We start from the raw sequence: 19229 nt of genomic DNA on the forward strand, positions 1-19229 counted from the left end.
GACTCAACGACAGCATTCATAAAGCTTCTTAAATGCAATTGAAACTTCTTAAAATCAAGTTACATTTCCTTCTTCATCCAGAAGACAGGAAAGCCTTTGACATCTCGGTAGGGGGTCTCCAACTGGTTCTGTGTCGTGTCTTCTTTCTCCTTAAATGGTTTATGCTCGTCTCCTGGTATATTAGAATGGCAAGGAAACTGGGATAATTGTGGGGGTGGGGGTGGAATAGGAATACAGGTGTCTAACTGCTGAGTGGTTGACAGACACGACACAGGAGCCTGATATTGTCCAGGTTGCGAAGAGCTTGTAACGAGAGAAGTGGATGGAGAAGTTATTGACTCATTTGACTGCGAAGATGGGGTGGGATGAAGTGGCGGAGGAGGATTAAGCCCACATATTTGAGGAGATGCAGAAACCACTGGAGCCGATATTTGTAAAGTGGGGCGAGGGAGAAACTTAAATGGTGGTGAAATAGCTGGAGGGTTAGGAGTCGGGATTGGGGTCTGTAAATATGAGCGAGCTGAGGAGGAGTTAGGAGATGTAGGATGGGGAGAAGTTCCTGAGGATACAACACCTGAACAACCTAAAACTGTCTCTGATGATTGAGAGTGACTGGTATTGCATGAGGGTTGCACAGTAGAACTCAGAGACAGCCTTTCAAGGAATTCCATGTGCACAAATGACGTCATTGACCCTGCATTCTGCACTGGTTTGGTTAACACATATCCCAAGTGGGAATAGAAATGTTGTTTATCATGAGTAGTGAGATAGAGTGTCTTGAACCCACGGAGCTTGGCATAAGCCTCTGTGGCCTCCATTAGTTTCCTACCGTAACCCTTGCCCCGGAGCTCCTTAGCAATAACAACTGTCTCCACAAACAAGGCAGTGGGTTTGCCAACTACATGGGAAAGTCTACTGTGGCCCATCAATTGGCCTTTGGTTTCAATCCTAGGGTTGCAGTCATTCTTCGGCGTTCTTATCAACACGAGACAAACTGGGAACGAATTGGAGGATTTCTGGAGCGAATGAATCCGAGATGTTTTGCTCCTCTTCCATTCTTCATTGATTAGGTCTGCACAGGCCTCGACAAACTCGGGATGGTGGTGTAGAGGAACTGCTCTCAACTCTTCAGTAATGATCTTCTCACACTAACGGCAATAAAATGTTAGAATTCAATTTAGTGTCTATTCATGTGCTAACATAAAGAATGTCCACCTTTGGGAAAAGAAAGCAGGTTACACTGAAACATTATGTAACCACCATAGAACAAATTCAGGAATCTTTTGTTTGAATATTTATTTTTTCTCTTTACACTCCAATTAGGCCCTGTGACCTGATGAAAGCCACCATTTGTCAGTCTTCCTCTAGCTTATTTTAAAATACATACCAGCTGGAGGCAAGATCCGAACAATGTTGTAAAGTTCTATTTTGATGTTTCAAAAGGGTGTGATAACAGTAAACCATAAAATAGTGGACAACATTAACAGTCAACATAATAGGCGATTAAAGGCTAACAGGATAAACAGCAAAAATAGAACTTACAACAAAATAGTTTTTAAGACATTGGAAACTACAAAAACCAACACAGGCCACATTACACCCAGACAACAAAAGGCCACAGATGAACACTGCAAAACAGCTGTGCAAGCAGCGTTGAATTAATGCAACACCAACAACCACTGAATCAATAAAACTTGTGAGCATGGACACCATTAATAAATATACTAAAGAGCACAGAGATGAACTAAAAATAAAGCTAATGGATCAGGCCAGCTGTACAGTAATGAAATGAAGTACATTAAAGCAATAGGCAGCAGTGATAAATCAACGTGGGCAGAAACATATTAATGAAAAGGGCTGGTGCTGGATCTGGGGCAACGAGGAGATAAATAGAAGCGAATGGAACCCAAAGTTCAAGTAACATTTTAAAAAGCTGGGTGGGCAGGTTGGTGGATGGTCCAGTGAGTGGAATAGAACAATATGTCCGGTGGCGGAGCGTTTAACAAAAATGAGGAGTCGAAGAGAAAAAAATAAAGCAAATGGTGTTAGATAAAAAGATATGAATGGGGGGGAATTTCTAAATCAAATCAACCTCATTATTAAGAGATTGGAACATAAGAATGAAGACGTCTTATAGCAATTGCCGAGGACTTTGAGATTACACCTGGAATCAAGGGTGGAATTTAATGCACGCCCCAGAGGAGGCCGAGGGTGTGGAGGCGATGTGTACTGAGAGAGGAGGTGTGGGATGGAGGTCCTGCGGTCTTCCCACCTCCTTCTGGTTGAGCAAGAGCACAAGAGGACTCCCCACCTGAGCACATGGAGGCCTACTGCGAGACCCGATCAAAAGCAGAGTCAAAGAACCTAGCCAGATCACAAAAGCTGATAAATGCTTTTAAGTTCGGTGCAATAATCAGGCAGACTGTTTTAACAAGCGTGGCTTGAAGAACATTGCACCTGGATCCAAGGTTGGCACCATAACACATACCGAATGCATGCAAACATAAATTGGAGCAATAAATAGGCTTCAAATCAATTCACCAAGATTAGTAGAGCAACTAGCTGGCCAAAACAATCTGTTCAATAGATTTCCTGCAGAATTGCTGACGTTTAAAATGGCTCCGTAATCGTAACTGGAGCCCACCAAATCCCGAAAAGTACAAGAAAAATGATTACTGCAGCTCCATTTAAAAAAAAAGCTGTATGGGCCTGAGTATGTAAATGCCATGGATGTTAAACTGATAGACCAATTAAGGCAGATGAAAGGGCCAGACCAGGCACAAAATTGGGCATTATGGAGAAATACATTTAAAGATATGTGATAACACAGGCTTGACTAAGAAAACAGGCTGAACAAGTGAATAGTGCTATATTCAATAGGTTCAATAGCTATCTGCATAATTGCCAGGCAAGGAATCAAGGATAATTTATTTAAAATGATCTGACAATTTTGAAGAGGTCATGAAGTTATTTAACACAATTTTGGAGCAAGAAAAGTTTGACAAGAGTCCAGAAGCCCTGGAAAACCATTCACTCTTTCATACCTAAGTTATACAGATTGGCTAAAGGCTGTGACTATGGTGACTTAAGTCGGAGCTCGAAAGAGGCCATATTGGAGTGGGAGTAGCCAATGATACTTTTTCAGATGTACTACAATCTAAAGTATATCTGACTTTCGAAAAAGCTTTCTAAATCATCAAATAATCGGAAGGGTCATTGATGAAGCAGCTGGAGATGGGTGGACAGAGGACACTGCCCTGAGGATCTTTGACAGTGATGTCCTGGAACTGAGATGATTGACCCCCAATAACCATCTTTATTCGTGCAAGGTATGGCTGCAATCAATGGAGAGTTTTCCCATTGACTCCAGTTTTGCTAGGACTCCTTGTTGCCACATTTGTTCAAATGCTGCCTTGATGTCGAGAGCAATCACTCTTACCTCACCTCAGAATAAGAGGTCAGCTGAAGATGAGAAATTTCTTCACTCAAAGATGGTGGGATATTGAACTCTCCCGCTCTATTTTAGAAAGCTCGGTTGTTGAACATATTCAAAACAGAGATCACTAAGTATTTGTACACTAAGAGATATGGGGGTAGTGCGGAATAGTTGAGTTGGGGTAGATCAGCTATGATCGAATTGAAAGGAACAGCAAGTTCAAAGGGCTGGATGGCCTACTCCTATTTGTACTTCTTGGGTGTGATTCAGCGGCCTTGTCACGCCCAATTTGGAGTCGGGACAAAGCCGTTGAATCTTACGAGAGGCCTCAATTGGGAATTGCGATGCTTGAAACGTCGCATGAGATACAATGGAATGTCGCGACCTGGATCTCTCTCTCACTGGGCATCCAGGTGTGCATATTTAACTGAGCCATTTTGCTCATTTATATATGCGCTTGCCCAATTCACCCGGGGCCCGGGATTCACTGGCCTCGCTAGTGAGGCTTCAGCCGGATGCTGTTTTGTACTAGTTAACAAAGTTGTGAACCACTCATGTTGGCACCTTGGAGGGTCTCGCTGGAAGTTGAGGCCCCTGGATATTCGGGGACTGGGCAAGGTGGCACCTTTGCACTCCCCTCCAGCACTTCCAGGATTCCTGGTTGGCACTGCCAGGGTGCAAAGCTGGCACTGTCAAGGTTATCAGGTGCCAGGGGTCAGGCCGAGGGGGGGCCTTGCCCATAAGAGGTAAATTGGGGTCCTGAGGCTGTGGTGGTCGAAAGGGAGCCGGGGGAGTCGAAAGATTAGGGCCGTCATGTGAGTAGTCATCCAGCTCGCCAGTGCAGGAAATTACTTACAGTTGCCTCGACAGGGAGTTCCTCGCCGAGGCCAAAAAACCACCAAAGTGGCATTGAATAGCGGGGTCTTTCTTGACACTGCAGGCACCGAGAAACACCCCACTAAACTCGTCACTCAGCGGCCTTTAACTTGAGTCCGCTGAATAGCGCACCTTACGTCATGTTCCAGCTTGCATTTATATTGAATTTTTAGCACAGCAAAACAAACCAAGGTATTTTACATGGAGTTCTCCGATATTCAAAACAGTGTAAATCCAACAGGAAACGAAGCAATACTGTGGTTGATGTGACTTACCAGAAACAGCAAAATAATGTTAGAGGGAAAAGTAAAAAGGATGCTTTGTGGCTATCTCTCAAATCAGTGATCACAATTCTTCAACCACTTTTTAAAAAGTTACCTAACCCACTGAGCTAAACCAGCCCCCATTATACTCCCATCTGCCAGATCTTTGCCCACTCACTTAACCTGTCTGCAACCTCCTTATTCACAATATACTTTCCTATCTATCTTTGTGTCATCTGCAAGTTTAGCTACCATGCCTTTGTTCCCCTCATCTAAGTAATTGATACAAATTGTTAAAAGTTGAGGCCCCAGCACAGACCCCTGCAGGACACCACTCAGCACATTCTGTCACTCAAACAAAGACCCACCTATGCATATTCTCTATTTTCTGCCAGACCAGCTAGTCTTCTATCCGCGCCAATATGTTACCACCTACACCATGAGCTTTCATTTTTCACAATAACCTTTGATGTGGCGTCTTATCAAATGCCTTCTGGAATTCCAAGTACAGTTTGTCTATATGCTCCCCCTTCTTACACAGCGCATACTACTCCTTAAAATACACCAATAATTTGGTTACACGTGATTTCCCTTGCACAAACCCATGCTGGGTCTTCCAGATTACCTTGAGTTCCTACAAAGTTCTTACGATGGACTTCAAGCGAATTGGCCTATGGTTTCCAGTTTTCCACTTCCCTCCCTTCTTGAATATTTGCTATTTTCCGGTCTTATGGAACATTTCCAGAATCTAACGAATTTTGGAAAATTAACACCAATGTATCTGCTACATCATCAGCCACCTCTTCTAAAATTTTAGGATGAAATTGTAGCCCTCCGTCAGTACCACCTCCTTGGTGACAAGTTCCTCTCTCCCTTCCACCTCCTGATTTACATTTTTTGCTGGACTGTTGTTTATATCTTCTATAGTGAAGACAGCAGCAAAATATAACAGTACAAATGTAATTCTGTAGAAATGCATTGTGATTTTAAAACTAGTTCTAACAGTCACTGTGCAGGAACAAAAGGACAGCTACATGCCACGGACATTATAGGCAAAAGCACCTGCATTCCTGTATTCATTACACCTATCTCCTAGCTTGAGGTTTGTTTGAACACATTATGCAAAAGTGCATAGGGCTGGAAAAGTTAAGAAGAAAACAATTCCTTTTGCACTTCAACTTGGAAGGCAGTTTAACTGATGGTCAGGAAGAGATGCAAAGCCAGGCAATATCTAGGGAAATGTGAGAAAGAGAAAGGGGGGGGGGGGGGAGGCAGAGTGTGGTGACACAGTCTGTTCACGTCTGCTTCAACTTCCTTAAGACACACAAGACAGATTTTAAGAGCACTGTGATCTGAATTACAGTTTCAAAAATACATCTGACTTTTAGCAGCATTTAACTCACCAATTGCTGAAATGCCACTGTGCGTGGAAGTGTTAATCCTAGCAATGAATTGCAGGAATCAGTGAAAAAAACTGCAACATAACTGGAACACTTATAGCAAGGAAAAGGTTTTGGAAAGACCCAAGCAGCAGGAAATGACTAAGAATCATGTGACTGTCTACAAAAAATATTCTTGAGCAATTCCCCTTTACAATCTTGTCAGATTGGCAGAATAAACACATGCAAATACCACTTTCCTTGCTTGGTCACCTTTAAGCGTTATGATTTGAAGTGCAAATTTACAATCAGAAAGATAATTTCTTCAAGCACAGAGAAGTTGTGTTGAACTTAGTTGTACTTTTTATTTTACAAGTTTATATTATACAGAATGGAAAACTAAAACATAATTGAGAATCCCAACCACTATGGTTACGGTATGATTATTTTGGTAATTTGGTAATGAACAAAGCTTTTTTTTACTTGAACAGCAAGTGAACATACAATGGAAAGATTACTGAACCCAAAATCTTCTGTAGTATGGAACCACTTCTATTCAATTTCAGGTTTAAATTTCCAGCCTCTCCTGCATCAAGTCCTGGCTCAGCCACAATTCCCCACATGAAATGAAAAATGAAATGAAAATCGCTTATTGTCACGAGTAGGCTTCAAATGAAGTTACTGTGAAAAGCCCCTCGTCGCCACATTCCGGTGCCTGTTCGGGGAGGCTGTTACGGGAATCGAACTGCTGCTGGCCTGCTTTCAAAGCCAGTGATTTAGCCCTGTGCTAAACAGCCCATCTCAATATCCACAGAATTGATGCAATTTGTCTTCACCCCTTCAACTACCTCCTCTGCTTGCTCTGACTGAATCCACTTAATGTTCTGTTGAACTGAGTTTTTTTTTAAAAATAATTTTTATTGAAAGAATTTTTTACATGTAGATATTTACCCCAACTATGAAAAATTTACAAAATATTCCCTCTTAACAAATATCCCCCCCCCGCCCGAACTCACGCGCGCGTTGTCCCTCCCCCCCCCCCCCCCCCCCAAAAACAAACAAAGCAACAATCAACATCAAACATGAACAGCGAGCAAGTTTGCCCGCATTTCAACCGTAAATAACCTACCACAACCGTTGTTGCCACCCCCCCCCTCCCTCCCCTCCGGGTTGCTGCTGCTGCGACCTCTGTACCCTATCTCTGAGCCAAAAAGTCGAGGAAAGGCTGCCACCGCCTGAAGAACCCTTGTACCGACCCTCTCAGGGTGAATTTGACCCTTTCCAACTGAATAAAGCTTGCCATGTCATTAATCCAAGTTTCCACGCTTGGAGGCCTCGCGTCCTTCCACTGTATTAGTATCCTTCTTCGAGCAACTAGGGACGCAAAGGCCAGTACTCCGGCCTCTCTCGCCTCCTGTACCCCCAGCTCCACCCCAACCCCAAAGATCGCAAGTCCCCATCCTGGTTTGACCCTGGATCCCACCACCCTCGACACCGTCCTTGCCACCCCCTTCCAGAACTCCTCCAGTGCCGGACATGCCCAAAATGTTGAACTGAGAGTTGAGTATTAAATCCCACCTCACAAGGTGGAGTTTCCAATTGATTTCTACCCAGTTTCAAGTTCAATAGGCTGAATTTGCACAAAGCAAGAGGGAGTTTTAAACATAGGATTAAGTGCGCTCAAATATGCTTACATTTGTGTTTTCCACAAAGTTTTATGTTGGTTCAAGATTCAATTCACCTGGATCATGCTCACAATCTCGTCATGCCCTCCAAGTTGAAATTGTGAAATTCCAATGATCACTCACATTTCTGAAGACTGTTCAAATTATGATCATTTTGTTAGACTCACATCTTGAAGGATTTTTAATTAGGAAATATCTAATTTATTAATTTGAAACACTTTGTCAGTTTCTCAAGTTATAAAATGGTTTTGTATAATGTTGTCATTTTCAGTGATTTTATATCAGATTTCCCCAGAGGTGGAGTACTAGACACCTTTATAAAAATGCTTAATTTTGGTGAAAAACTCTGTCAACTATATTAGTAAAACATTCTGAAAAATATCAAGAATACTTTTTAATGTGAGGAGCAAAAGAACAACCTGATTGAGCTGGTTCATGGAAGATTCTGCGAATACATTTATGCAGAAACTTGAACTTTAACCTAACCCTCATAGCTTCAAACTCATTTTGGTGGTAAATCCATTGCAAGGTCCTTTCTCACCCCTTCTCCTAAAGAAGAAACTGTTGTCCATGCTTTCTTCACTTTGAGCACTTTTAAGATCTGCATCGAGCCATTCCCTTTGTTCCTAGGGATGGCAACCTTTTTGGCAATTTTATTATCTGTACAGGCCAGGAGCCCAAAACATAGGAGTCCATGGCAAATTGGGAATAGGGTCACGTAACCCAATGGGTTGCTGTTCTAACGTATGGATCACAAACTCCTCACTTCACCAGTTCATAACTACAAATATGAAAGGAAGCCTGATTCAAAATACTGGGTCCGGATTTTCCTGCTGGAAATGGGTCAGATTACAGTTTGGCAACCTACCTCTGTGGTAATTGGGAGTGAATCAGGATTTTGATGACGTTGGGTCATAATTGATAGAGATGAGTCTGTTGACCAAATAGGCAGGCCCGAAGGCCAATTCTGGAGTGCACAAAATAAAAGGCACACCTTGGCTACCACTGCTGTGCCTGTCAATTTGATTGCCGTTTGATTAAGTCTAATTAAGGCACATTAAAAATTGTCCTGCTGTCTCTCTATAGTGTATTCTATCTCAAACTCGTTCGACAAACACCGACTTAATGAGCCAAAAACAATCTGTGAAAAACTTGGCATGATCCATTGCTTTGAACCGTAACACTGCCGGCTCAGGAATTAATTCCAATTAATGCGAATGAGCGATGGCCCTTTGTTTTCTCATGTGTGTGTAGACCTGGGCCCAGATTTTGTCAATAGTGACCGTCTTATTGTGCTCAGGCTTTTAGGGACTTTCTATCCTGGCGCAATGAGGGGTGCAGGTGAGGCGCAGAAGTACTGAGGCCATGTCCCCTTTGATGTCTATAGTGGAAAGTATGTCCTTTGAGGCTCAGCAGCATTGTAGCTTTTTAAAAAGTTCTTAAATCTATTTTGTTTATTATCTTTGAAAGGCTGTTGGTGGCTTTTTAAATATTTAATTATGGGAAAAGGGCGTGGCTGGCTAAACCAGCATTTATTGCCCATCCCCCATCCCTAATTGCCTTTAAGAAGATGGCAGTAAACTGCCTTCTTGATATGCTGCAGTCCATATAATGCACACAGGTATACCCAGTGCTGTTAAAAAGGGAGTTCCAGGATTTTGAACGAGACACAGTGGGGGAACTGCAAAATATATTCCCAAGTCAGGGGGGTGAATGGCCTGGAAGGGACCATGTGTCTGTTTCCCTTGTCCTTCTAGATGGCAGTAGTTGTGGGTTTGGAAGGTGGAAACTTTTGACTTGTATAAACGTTAAAGTAATGCAAATAAATGTGGAAAAAGGTGGAGCATGGCGATTGTTCTGCAATTTTGCTTTTAAATACATTTTGTATAAGTCCAAAGAGGCGCAGGTTTTGTGGATTAGCAATGCTAAATTGTCCCTTAGTGTCCAGGGTTGTGTGGGTTAGGTGGGGTTGCAGGGATAGAACGGGAGCCTGGTTAGAGTGCTTTTTCAGAGGGTCTGTGTACACTTGATGGGCAGAATGGCCTCCTTCTGCACTGTAGTGATTCTATGTTTCTAAGAATACGGCCTCCCTGATACATTATCCACTGTAAATCACTCAGAACCTGGGTCCCATGCCTGTGATTAAAAGATTAGACAATATCTGGGCAGGTTGAGGGCATCAAGCTCAAGTCTTCAACAGCAGGATCCGTGTCGGATGCATCCACAGGATCTGTGCAGCGTTCTCCAGCCCTCTGCAATTTTAAAATTCAAGGAGAAATACTGTGCACATGTATGCTTCAGGTCATCTTCTAGGTCCTGACACACAAAGCAGTGAATGTTGTTACTCTGTTTTGGCCTGTAATTTTAAGATAATGCAGGTGACAGTAAAATGGCACAATTGCACAGACCAGCCGCTTTGAGGGGGCTCTCTCAATAACCCTACATAAATCCTAAAGTTGAGAGGTCACCCAATGAACAATAGAGTTCAATGAACCTTACTAACCTTGTCACACAGCAGAAAATCATTCCATGATGCCCTACACAAATTAGCAGTGAGGCAGCTAAGCCTACATATGAGGCCCTCATCATTTCTGCGTTACAGAGCTCATTGGCCGCTCACATTCCTAGAATGGTCCTTCGCTGATGATTTTCAAATTGAAATGTTTTGAAATGTACTTTTACAAATTTTATGAATGAATTAAAATTTTTCAGGTTAAAAAAAAAGCTTCTTAGCTGGTGATCTAGTTGGGATGAAGCAAACACACATTTTGAGACCTGTAACACCTCCACACCAATGCCAGGATGTCACAGTGTTCAAGCACCAAGTGGAGCTAGAGAAGAACTGCCCCAAGATTTTTGAAGCAACCTCTAGGCGCTCATCAATGCTGTGAGGAGGGACCTGACCTTCACGGAGGGATGAACACTACCTCCAATCACAGTGAAGAACATCTGGCTGGAAATCATGGACTTGGTAGATGCGTCTAGAGTATTTCAGCAAACCTGAGTCACAGTCTTTATTTGCACTTGTTTTCCCTCATGTCCAGGTGCAGGTTTAGCACAGTGGACTAAGCAGCTGGCATGTAATGTAGAACAAGGCAGCAGCGCGGGTTCCATTCCCGTACCGGCCTCCCCGAACAGGCGCCGGAATGTGGCGACTAGGGGCTTTTCACAGTAACTTCATTAAAGCCTACTTGTGACAATAAGCGATTACTGTTATTATTATTGTTAGCTTTGTTCTGGTGGTTTTTGTATTCCCAATATTACCACCTCCTCCTTCATTGCCTCAACCCTTTGCTGTGGCCTCCTGATGCCCGGGGCTCCCATTACTCTTCTTCAATTACCTTTATTTTTGAGGGTGCAGCATTCTTTTCCAACTGCACCCTTCCACTTGATTAGGTGTAGTCCATACAGTTTGGTTCTATGACAAAATGCCTTGAAGCACCTGACTTCTCTCTCTTCCATCATCTCTTGATATGCTCCTGCATATTTCCAATCCAGGGAGTGAGCTCTTTCATACGCACTAACCTTGAAAGATTTTTGCTGTCTCCTGACGTGCCTCCATTTCAGTCATGCCTTCTCTAACTAATTCTAAACACTAAGGGCTCCCGATGACAGTCCGTTTCCCGCAAGTTGAGATCAATTTGAACTTGGGCCCAATATTAAGGCCTTAACTGCAATAACTGGCCCCATAAGTGGCACGGCTTAACTTGAAGGTCCTCACTCTCCCCCAATCTTGTAAATATTGGGGATGATGACAATGGAGATGGGACCTCTGGCCTCACCATGTTGGGGCCATTAAGCCCCATCTGTTTGAAGCCGAATGGGGACAGGAAAATCCAATACCTGGTGTCTACTTAACTGTATAATTGTAATGCTAGATCCTATTCAAAATGCTGTTACAATCTCAGCTGATGTTACCACTGAACAGTCAGGTCACATAATAGAGCCCTGGGGCAATAGACCATAACTTTTATCTTTTGTTTAGAGACATGGATGAACAGAGTCACAGGATTGCCAATTAACTTTTAACAAAAGAAAACTATCCAAGAGAAGGAAGTGGTATTGTCACTGGACTAGTAAACCAGAAACCCAGGGTAATGTTCTTTGCACCCAGGTTCGATTCCCGCCATGGCAGATGGTGAAATTTGATTCAATAAAAATTTGGAATTACAAATCTAATGATCGACTACTATTGTCGACTGTCACAAAAACCCATCTGGTTCACTAATGTCCTTTAGGGAAGGAAAATTGTCACCCTTACCTGGTCTGGCCTGGCCAGACCCAGAGCAATGTGGTTGACTCTCAAATAGGCGAGAGATGAGCAATAAATGCTGGCCCAGCCAGAGGCACCCACTCCCCGTAGATGAATAATAAAAAAAAAACATTTATTGAACAAGAAAGGTTTAACTCCTTCACTCAATACACAGATTTTTAAGGACAACACAAAACATGTCTTATACCATAATGTTCTCAGTAAGTACACATTCCCTGTAAATCATAGGCCACCCATGGTCAGACACACCACATTCTGAAACTAAGTAGTAGATGCCACCCGATATAACTTGTCACACTATGAGCCAACTGGTCTCACTGGAATGTTATTTTCACCCCAGTATTTCCAACACCACTCTCGGAAAAACACACCTTGGAATCTTCTCCCAAACAACGGTTTTTCTCAGGTGCCTTCACCTAGGATCTACTTCTAGGAATTCAATCTCCTCTGTATTGGATTACCACGTGAATTCAAGCTTCCACACTCTCTTTCAGGTACCCAGTCAGACCAACAGACCACTACCGCTTCACAGGCATATTAAGGCGTCAATAGAATTTTTGATTTGTTTCTCAATTTTTTGCAGTTGTCTCTTTAACTTAGAGCACTTTCTTTGCGGGCAGCACGGTGGCCTAGTGGTTAGCACAACCGCCTCACGGCGCTGAGGTCCCAGGTTCGATCCCAGCTCTGGGTCACTGTCCGTGTGGAGTTTGCACATTCTCCCCGTGTCTGCGTGGGTTTCGCCCCCACAACCCAAAAATGTGCAGAGTAGGTGGATTGGCCACGCTAAATTGCCCCTTAATTGGAAAAAATAATTGGGTAATCTAAATTTATAAAAAAAAAGAGCACTTTCTTTGCTTTTTAGTTTATCTTCACCCAACAGGACCTTGTTCAACTTCTTGTTCTTTGTTCCTTTAACCTAGTTGCTTTCCTTGGGCATACCTTTTTGTCCAAAGTTTCTGGTTTCTGGACTTTGTTCTTTTGGGAAGTCCGCTTCCTGTAGCTCCCTTATCCTGTCCAGCTTCTTCTGGGTCCAGCTTAAAACTAAACTCAAAAGTTCTTCCCAACCTAGGGTGGCCCCTGGTTGCTAAGCAACAACCTAGTTTTCCTCTAAACCCTGTTTTCTTTCACGTTGTAAACCCTTTTGATTACAATGCAGACACAATTTTAAAGTGACCAAAACCAACCAACTTGCAGATATCTTTGTTGAACATGAACTAACTAAAGTTTTAACCTTTTCTTATACAGAAATTACACTCACTTAGAGCTATACTTTGTTTCCAATACCCACAAATATAAATATAGGTAACTTAAAAGTACACTGCTTCCTGCCAATGCACAACAATTGCACCATGTGTAGAGCTGACTGACATGTTGAACAAATCACTTTTAAGCTGTTCTAAGGCATATTTTGTCACTCCCTCATCATCAAAGACCAACATCACAGAAAGTTGGATTTGAGTTAGAAATTCGTGGAAGTAATCCCAGGAGGGATAAATGACTGGACAAAGTTCAAACAGCTGTCATCAAACAAAAGCACCAAGAGTGCTTTGATACAAATTCTGATTCATGTGCTATTTACCCCAGCCACATAACTTAAAACAACATTAACACAAATAGGCAGCACGTGCCAAACATCCAAAACATTTTGCAGGCTAAAATAGGAGAAATGAGAAACTTCTGAGAATACAAATGGAAACCACCTAGTCGTGTGCAGGCCAGAATATTTAAAAAACTTGCAATGAAGACCGCGTCTGGACCACTCACATTGCTGTTGCTCTCAGATGCACAAACTGATGGAACATTAGGTTCACGCGACTGGATAAGATCTCAACAAGGTAAAATTATCATATTAACTTTACAACAGGGGGGAGACTTCCGGTGGCGGCAATGCGGAGCTAAGCCGCACGTTCGGCAGCTCCCGTTTTTTTTTGATTTTCGGGCTCTTTTAAGAGCCCGCAACGGCGCTGTTTCGACTTTTCCCCTGGGGCGAAACACAGCCAGTGTGCCCAGCAGCCAGTGGATGGACTGGACTCGCAGCGGAGCGGTCCAAAAATCGGTTTTACCTCAGAGAACGGCGAGAGGCAGAAAAGGCAAGATGGCGACGAACGGGGAAGCAGCGTGGCAGTTTTGGGCGCGGGAGCAGCAGGAGCTGCTTCAGCGCTCCTTCATGGAGCTCAAAGCCGAGATTCTGGAGCCGTTTAAGGCCTCACTGGACAAACTGGTGGCGACGCAGACGGCTCAGGCCGGGGAGATTCGGGAGCTGCGGCACAAGGCCTCGGAGAATAACGATGAGCTTTTGGGCCTGGCAGTTGTAGCCACCTAAGATGGACACTGGGCTAACAAAATGGAGAACTGCTAAGACTGCAGGGAGAAAGCAGTTTAGCCAAGACAAGCAGTCTGCAAAGACTGATTAGCATTTTGCACGCAGCAAAACTAGTTTCTGGCCAGGTGGAAGATCTCAACCAAAGGTGTTAATAGCAAAACGCTTTGCATATTAATGAGGCAATCCAGATCTGGGCACACACAATAGCAACATTTGGTTTTGAATAGATACTTTAAGTGAAGGCCCAGACAAAACGGCACCAGAAGTATCCATCTCAAAAGACCCTAGAGACCGCCCCACACATCGAGAAGGGACCCTCAGATTGGGGGATTAATGAGACATTGATTGGGAATTGATCCAATCAATGCATGGAAGGTAAAGCCCGCCCCGAAAAGGCACGGACATTGGGGACCACTATAAAGATAGACCCCCGCACATGGTCCTGTCTGTTCGTGCTCCGGCTTGATCTGTTTTGTTGCTCCGGCTTGCTGTTTCGACTTCGACTCCAGTCTCCAGATCCTGTCTTCCATCACCAGCCGTTGAGCACCAGCCATCGTTCAGTAAGTCCCAAAACGACGCTCGCTACGTGAACTTATACAGTACTCTTCTAAGAACGAACAGAAGGTGCAGCTAAGAAAGGACCAAAGGCCTTGTCCCCTGACCTTGCTGGTTCCCACTTAGATAAGTATTTAGTCGTTTAATAGTAGAAATAGGTATTAGTCTTTAGCGTGTGCATGGGTATTTATTATATTTGTATAATAAATATTGATCGTTGGAACTTACTAATCGGTGTATAGTTTTATTACTTTGAACCTGACCTTGGAATATTTGTGAGGTGTTTATACAACACCTGGCGACTCCCGAGCTGAAATTTACACATACAGAGCCTAGCAGTGTTAAGCACACGGCCTTTAAACGGAGGCGTGTTAATACACTCCAATAAATGCGTATTACACTCAAGTAAAACGTGCAACACAGTGAAAGTGGAGTTGCATGAGGCACTGCACAAGAAATGGCAGGCGAGGATGGAGGAGATGGAGAACCGCTCCCGCCAGAAGAATCTACGGATTTTGGGCCTCTCGGAGGGGCTGGAAGGTTCGGATTTGGCGGTCTATGTGGTCCTAATGTTAAACTCGCTGATGGGTGCAGGGTCGTTTCGTGGTCCCCTGGAGCTGGAAGGCGCCCATCGAGTGCTGCAGCGGAAGCCCAGGCCGAACGAACCGCCCAGGGTGATGCTGGTCCGTTTTCACCGCTTGGTTGACCGGGAGGGCGTGTCGAGGTGGGCGAAGAAGGAGAGGAGCAGCAGGTGGGAGAATACGGACGTTCGGATTTTTCAGGACTGGAGCGCGGAGGTGGTGAGGAGAAGGGCTGGCTTCAATCGAGCAAAGGGAGTGCTCCACAGGAAGGGGGTGAAGTTTGGCCTTCTACAGCCGGCTCGCCTCTGGGTCACGTACAAGGACCGCCAGCTCTACTTTGACTCTCCGGAGGAGGCCTGGGCTTTTGTCCAGGCTGAGAACTTGGATTCGGACTGAGGGGAAATGTACTTTGCTTGGAGGCTTTGTCCTCTTGGGTATCCTTTCGCCCGTAGTGGCTGTGTTTGCTGATGGTTGTTTCCTGTTTGTTTTCGCCGTTTTTGCAATTTGAGTTATGGTTATTTGGGTTCTTTCGGGGTTTCTTTGGGGCTGTTGGTTATTTATTGTGGTGGGTTTTTTTTTGTTTTTTCCACTGGTGGGTTGGGGAGTAGTTTGGGGTCCCGATGGGTCATGTGTTCGTCTTTTTCCCGCGTGTTGGGTCGAGGGGCGGGGCTCGGGTTGGAAGCGCGGGCTTTCTTCCCGCGCCGGAGGAATTGGGGGCGGGGCCGGCGCTGGGAGGGAGGGATTGGCGGCTGTGTTGCATCCGGGTGGGGGGTCGTGGTTATGGCGGGAGTAGCCGGAGTCAGCAAAGTCAGCTGACTCACGGGAGTATAATGTTGGGGGTAACGCAGCTAGGGGGAGCCCTAGCTTGGGTGGGGGGGGGGGGGGTGTGGGGGGGTTTGGTGGGGGGGAGGAGAGGGGGGGTGCCGGGTTGTTGCTGCAGGGACTGTGAGGGAATGGATGGTGAAGGGGGGGGCGGTTGGGAGGGGGGTTTGCCACCGTGGGGAGCGGGCTTGGGGGGGTTCCCCGGGCACGTGGTGGGTTGAGGAAGGGCTATGGCTGATCGGCGTAGAGGGAAGGGGACGGCCCCTCGGGTTCGGATGGTCACATGGAACGTGAGGGGGCTGAATGGTCCGGTGAAGCGATCCCGGGTCTTGGCTCACTTGAGGGGGCTGGGAGCGGATGTGGCTATGCTCCAGGAGACACACCTCAGGGTTACGGATCAGGTGAGGCTAAGAAAGAGTTGGGTGGGACAGGTGTTTCACTCGGGGCTTGATGCAAAGAACCGTGGGGTGGCAATTTTGGTGGGTAAGAGCCTGTCGTTCGTCGCGTCCAAAGTGGTGGCGGATAGTGCAGTCGATATGTGATTGTGAGTGGGAGACTTCAGGGGGAGCGGGTGGTCTTGGTTAATGTTTATGCTCCCAACTGGGACAATGTGGGCTTCGTGCGGCGTATGCTGGGCCTGATCCCGGACCTGGAGACAGAGGGATTGATTCTGGGTGGGGACTTCAACACGGTGCTGGATCTGGACCGCTCAAAGTCTAGGACGGGCAAGAGGCCGGCGGCGGCCTCGGTGCTGAGGGGGTTCATGGATCAGATGGGAGGGGTGGACCCTTGGAGGTTTTTGAAGCCCGGGGGGGGGGGGGGGGGGGGGGGGAGTTCTCCTTTTTCTCCCATGTTCATAAGGCGTACTCCCGGATTGACTTTTTCTGCTTAGCAGGGCGCTGATCCCGAGAGTGGTGGGGGCGGAGTATTCGGCGATAGCCATTTCTGATCACGCTCCACATTTGGTGGACCTGGAACTGGGGGAGGGGAAGGATCAACGCCCGCTGTGGAGGTTGGATGTGGGATTTTGGCAGAGGAAGTGTGTGGTCGGATCCGTAGGGGTATCGAGGGGTATCTGGAAACCAATGACAATGGGGAGGTGCAGGTTGGGATGGTTTGGGAAGCGCTAAAGGCAGTAATTAGAGGGGAGCTGATCTTTATTCGGACGCACAGGATGAGGGGAGAGAGAGTCGAGAGGGAGAGGCTGGTGGAGGAGATGGTCAGGGTGGATAGGAGATATGCAGACACCCCGGAGGGGGGGCTTCTGAGGGAGCGGCGCCGTCTCCAAGCGGAGTTTGACATTTTAACCACCCGTAAGGCGCAGGTGCAGTGGAGGAGGGCACAGGGGGCGGTATACGAGTACGGGGAGAAGGCAAGCCGGATGTTGGCTCACCAGCTCCAGAAGCGGGAGGCAGCTAAAGAAATTGGGGGAGCCACGGATGCGGGTGGGAACCTAGTGCGGGGTGGAAAGGACATCAATGGGGTGTTCAGATCCTTTTATGAGGGGCTATATCGGGCAGTACCCCCCAGGGAAGCAGGCGGGATGGACCGCTTTTTGGATAAGCTGGAGTTCCCAAGAGTATGGGACGAGCGGGTGGAGGGTTTGGGGGCCCCAATTGAACTGGAGGAGTTGGAGGCGGCACTGGGAAGCATGCAGACAGGGAAAGCGCCGGGGCCTGACGGGTTCCCGGTGGAATTTTATAAGAAATTTCTAGATTGCTGGGCCCACTGCTGGTGAGGACCCTGAATGAGGCCAGGGAGGGGGGAGCTGTGCCCCCGACCATGTCCAGGGCAATTATCTCTTTGCTCCTGAAGCGGGACAAGGACCCCCTTCAGTGTGGGTCTTATAGGCTGATCTCGCTCCTTAACGTAGATGTCAAGTTGTTGGCAAAGATGCTGTCCAGGAGGGTGGAGGATGTGGTCCCGACGGTGATTCATGAGGACCAAACGGGGTTTGTAAAGGGGAGACAATTGAATGCCAACATGCGGAGGCTCCTGAATGTTATGATGATGGCGCCGGTGGTTGGGGAGTCAGAAAGTGGTGTCCATGGATGCGGAGAAAACTTTTGATAGGGTGGAGTGGAGTTACCTGTGGGAGGTGTTGCGGAGGTTTGGGTTTGGTGAGGGGTTCATTAGCTGGGTGAGGTTGCTGTACAGCTCCCCGGTGGCGAGTGTGGTGACGAATGGGAGGAGGTCAGAGGACTTTCGGCTTTCCAGAGGGACGAGGCGGGGTGCCCCTTGTCCCCCCTGCTCTTCGTGTTAGCAATTGAGCCCCTGGCCATGGCACTGAGGGACTCGAAGGGTTGGAGGGGGATTGTGCGGGGGGGGGGGGGGGGGGGGGGGGGGGGGGAAGGGAAGCACCGGTTGTCGCTGTACGCAGATAATCTGCTGTTGTATGTCGCGGACCCGGTGGAGGGGATGCCAGAGGTGCTGAGGATACTTGAAGAGTTTGGGGACTTTTCGGGATATAAGCTAAATGTGGGGAAAAGCGAGCTGTTTGTCCTGCACCCGGGGGGTCAGGAGAGGGAGATAGGGGAACTCCCGTTGAGGGCTGCGGGGAGTTTTAGGTATCTTGGGGTCCACGTGGCTAGGACCTGGGGGATATGCATAGGCTTAACTGTTCGAGGCTGGTGGGGCAGATGGAGGAGTTCAGGAGGTGGGATGCGCTTCCGCTCTCATTGGTGGGCAGGGTCCAGTCGGTTAAAATGACGGTGCTCCCGAGGCTTTTGTTTCTTTTCCAGTGCCTCCCCATGTTGATCCCGAAGGCTTTTTTTAGAAGGGTGAATAAATCGATTCTGGGGTTTGTGTGGGCGCAGAAGGCCCCGAGAGTAACGAGGGTATTTTTGGAGCGAAGAAGGGAAGTAGGGGGCCTGGCACTGCCCAACCTGTGTGGATATTATTGGGCGGCGAACGTGGCGATGATTCGCAGGTGGGTGACGGAAGGGGAGGGTGACGCATGGAAGAGGCTGGAGGTGGCATCCTGTGCGGGTATGAGTCTGGAGGCCTTGGTGACGGCCCCACTTCCACTCCCCCCGG

At 46.5% G+C, this 19229-nt stretch overlaps 1 protein-coding gene across 5 annotated transcripts in view; it reads right to left on the reverse strand.

Moving 5' to 3' along the window:
- Window positions 1-19229, reverse strand: part of LOC119973867 (hyaluronidase-1-like) — a 67972-nt gene that overhangs the window by 38808 nt on the left and 9935 nt on the right. The window contains exon 1 of one of the 5 annotated variants that reach the window (XM_038812380.1): window positions 5979-6576. The exons of the other annotated variants lie outside the window; for them this stretch is intronic. The gene's annotated coding sequence lies outside the window, so the exon portion shown is untranslated. Of the gene's footprint in view, window positions 1-5978; window positions 6577-19229 lie in introns of those variants that run through there. 5 annotated transcript variants of the gene reach the window in all.

Source organism: Scyliorhinus canicula, chromosome 11 (genome assembly GCF_902713615.1).
Source record: "Scyliorhinus canicula chromosome 11, sScyCan1.1, whole genome shotgun sequence".
Classification (NCBI taxonomy): domain Eukaryota; kingdom Metazoa; phylum Chordata; class Chondrichthyes; order Carcharhiniformes; family Scyliorhinidae; genus Scyliorhinus; species Scyliorhinus canicula.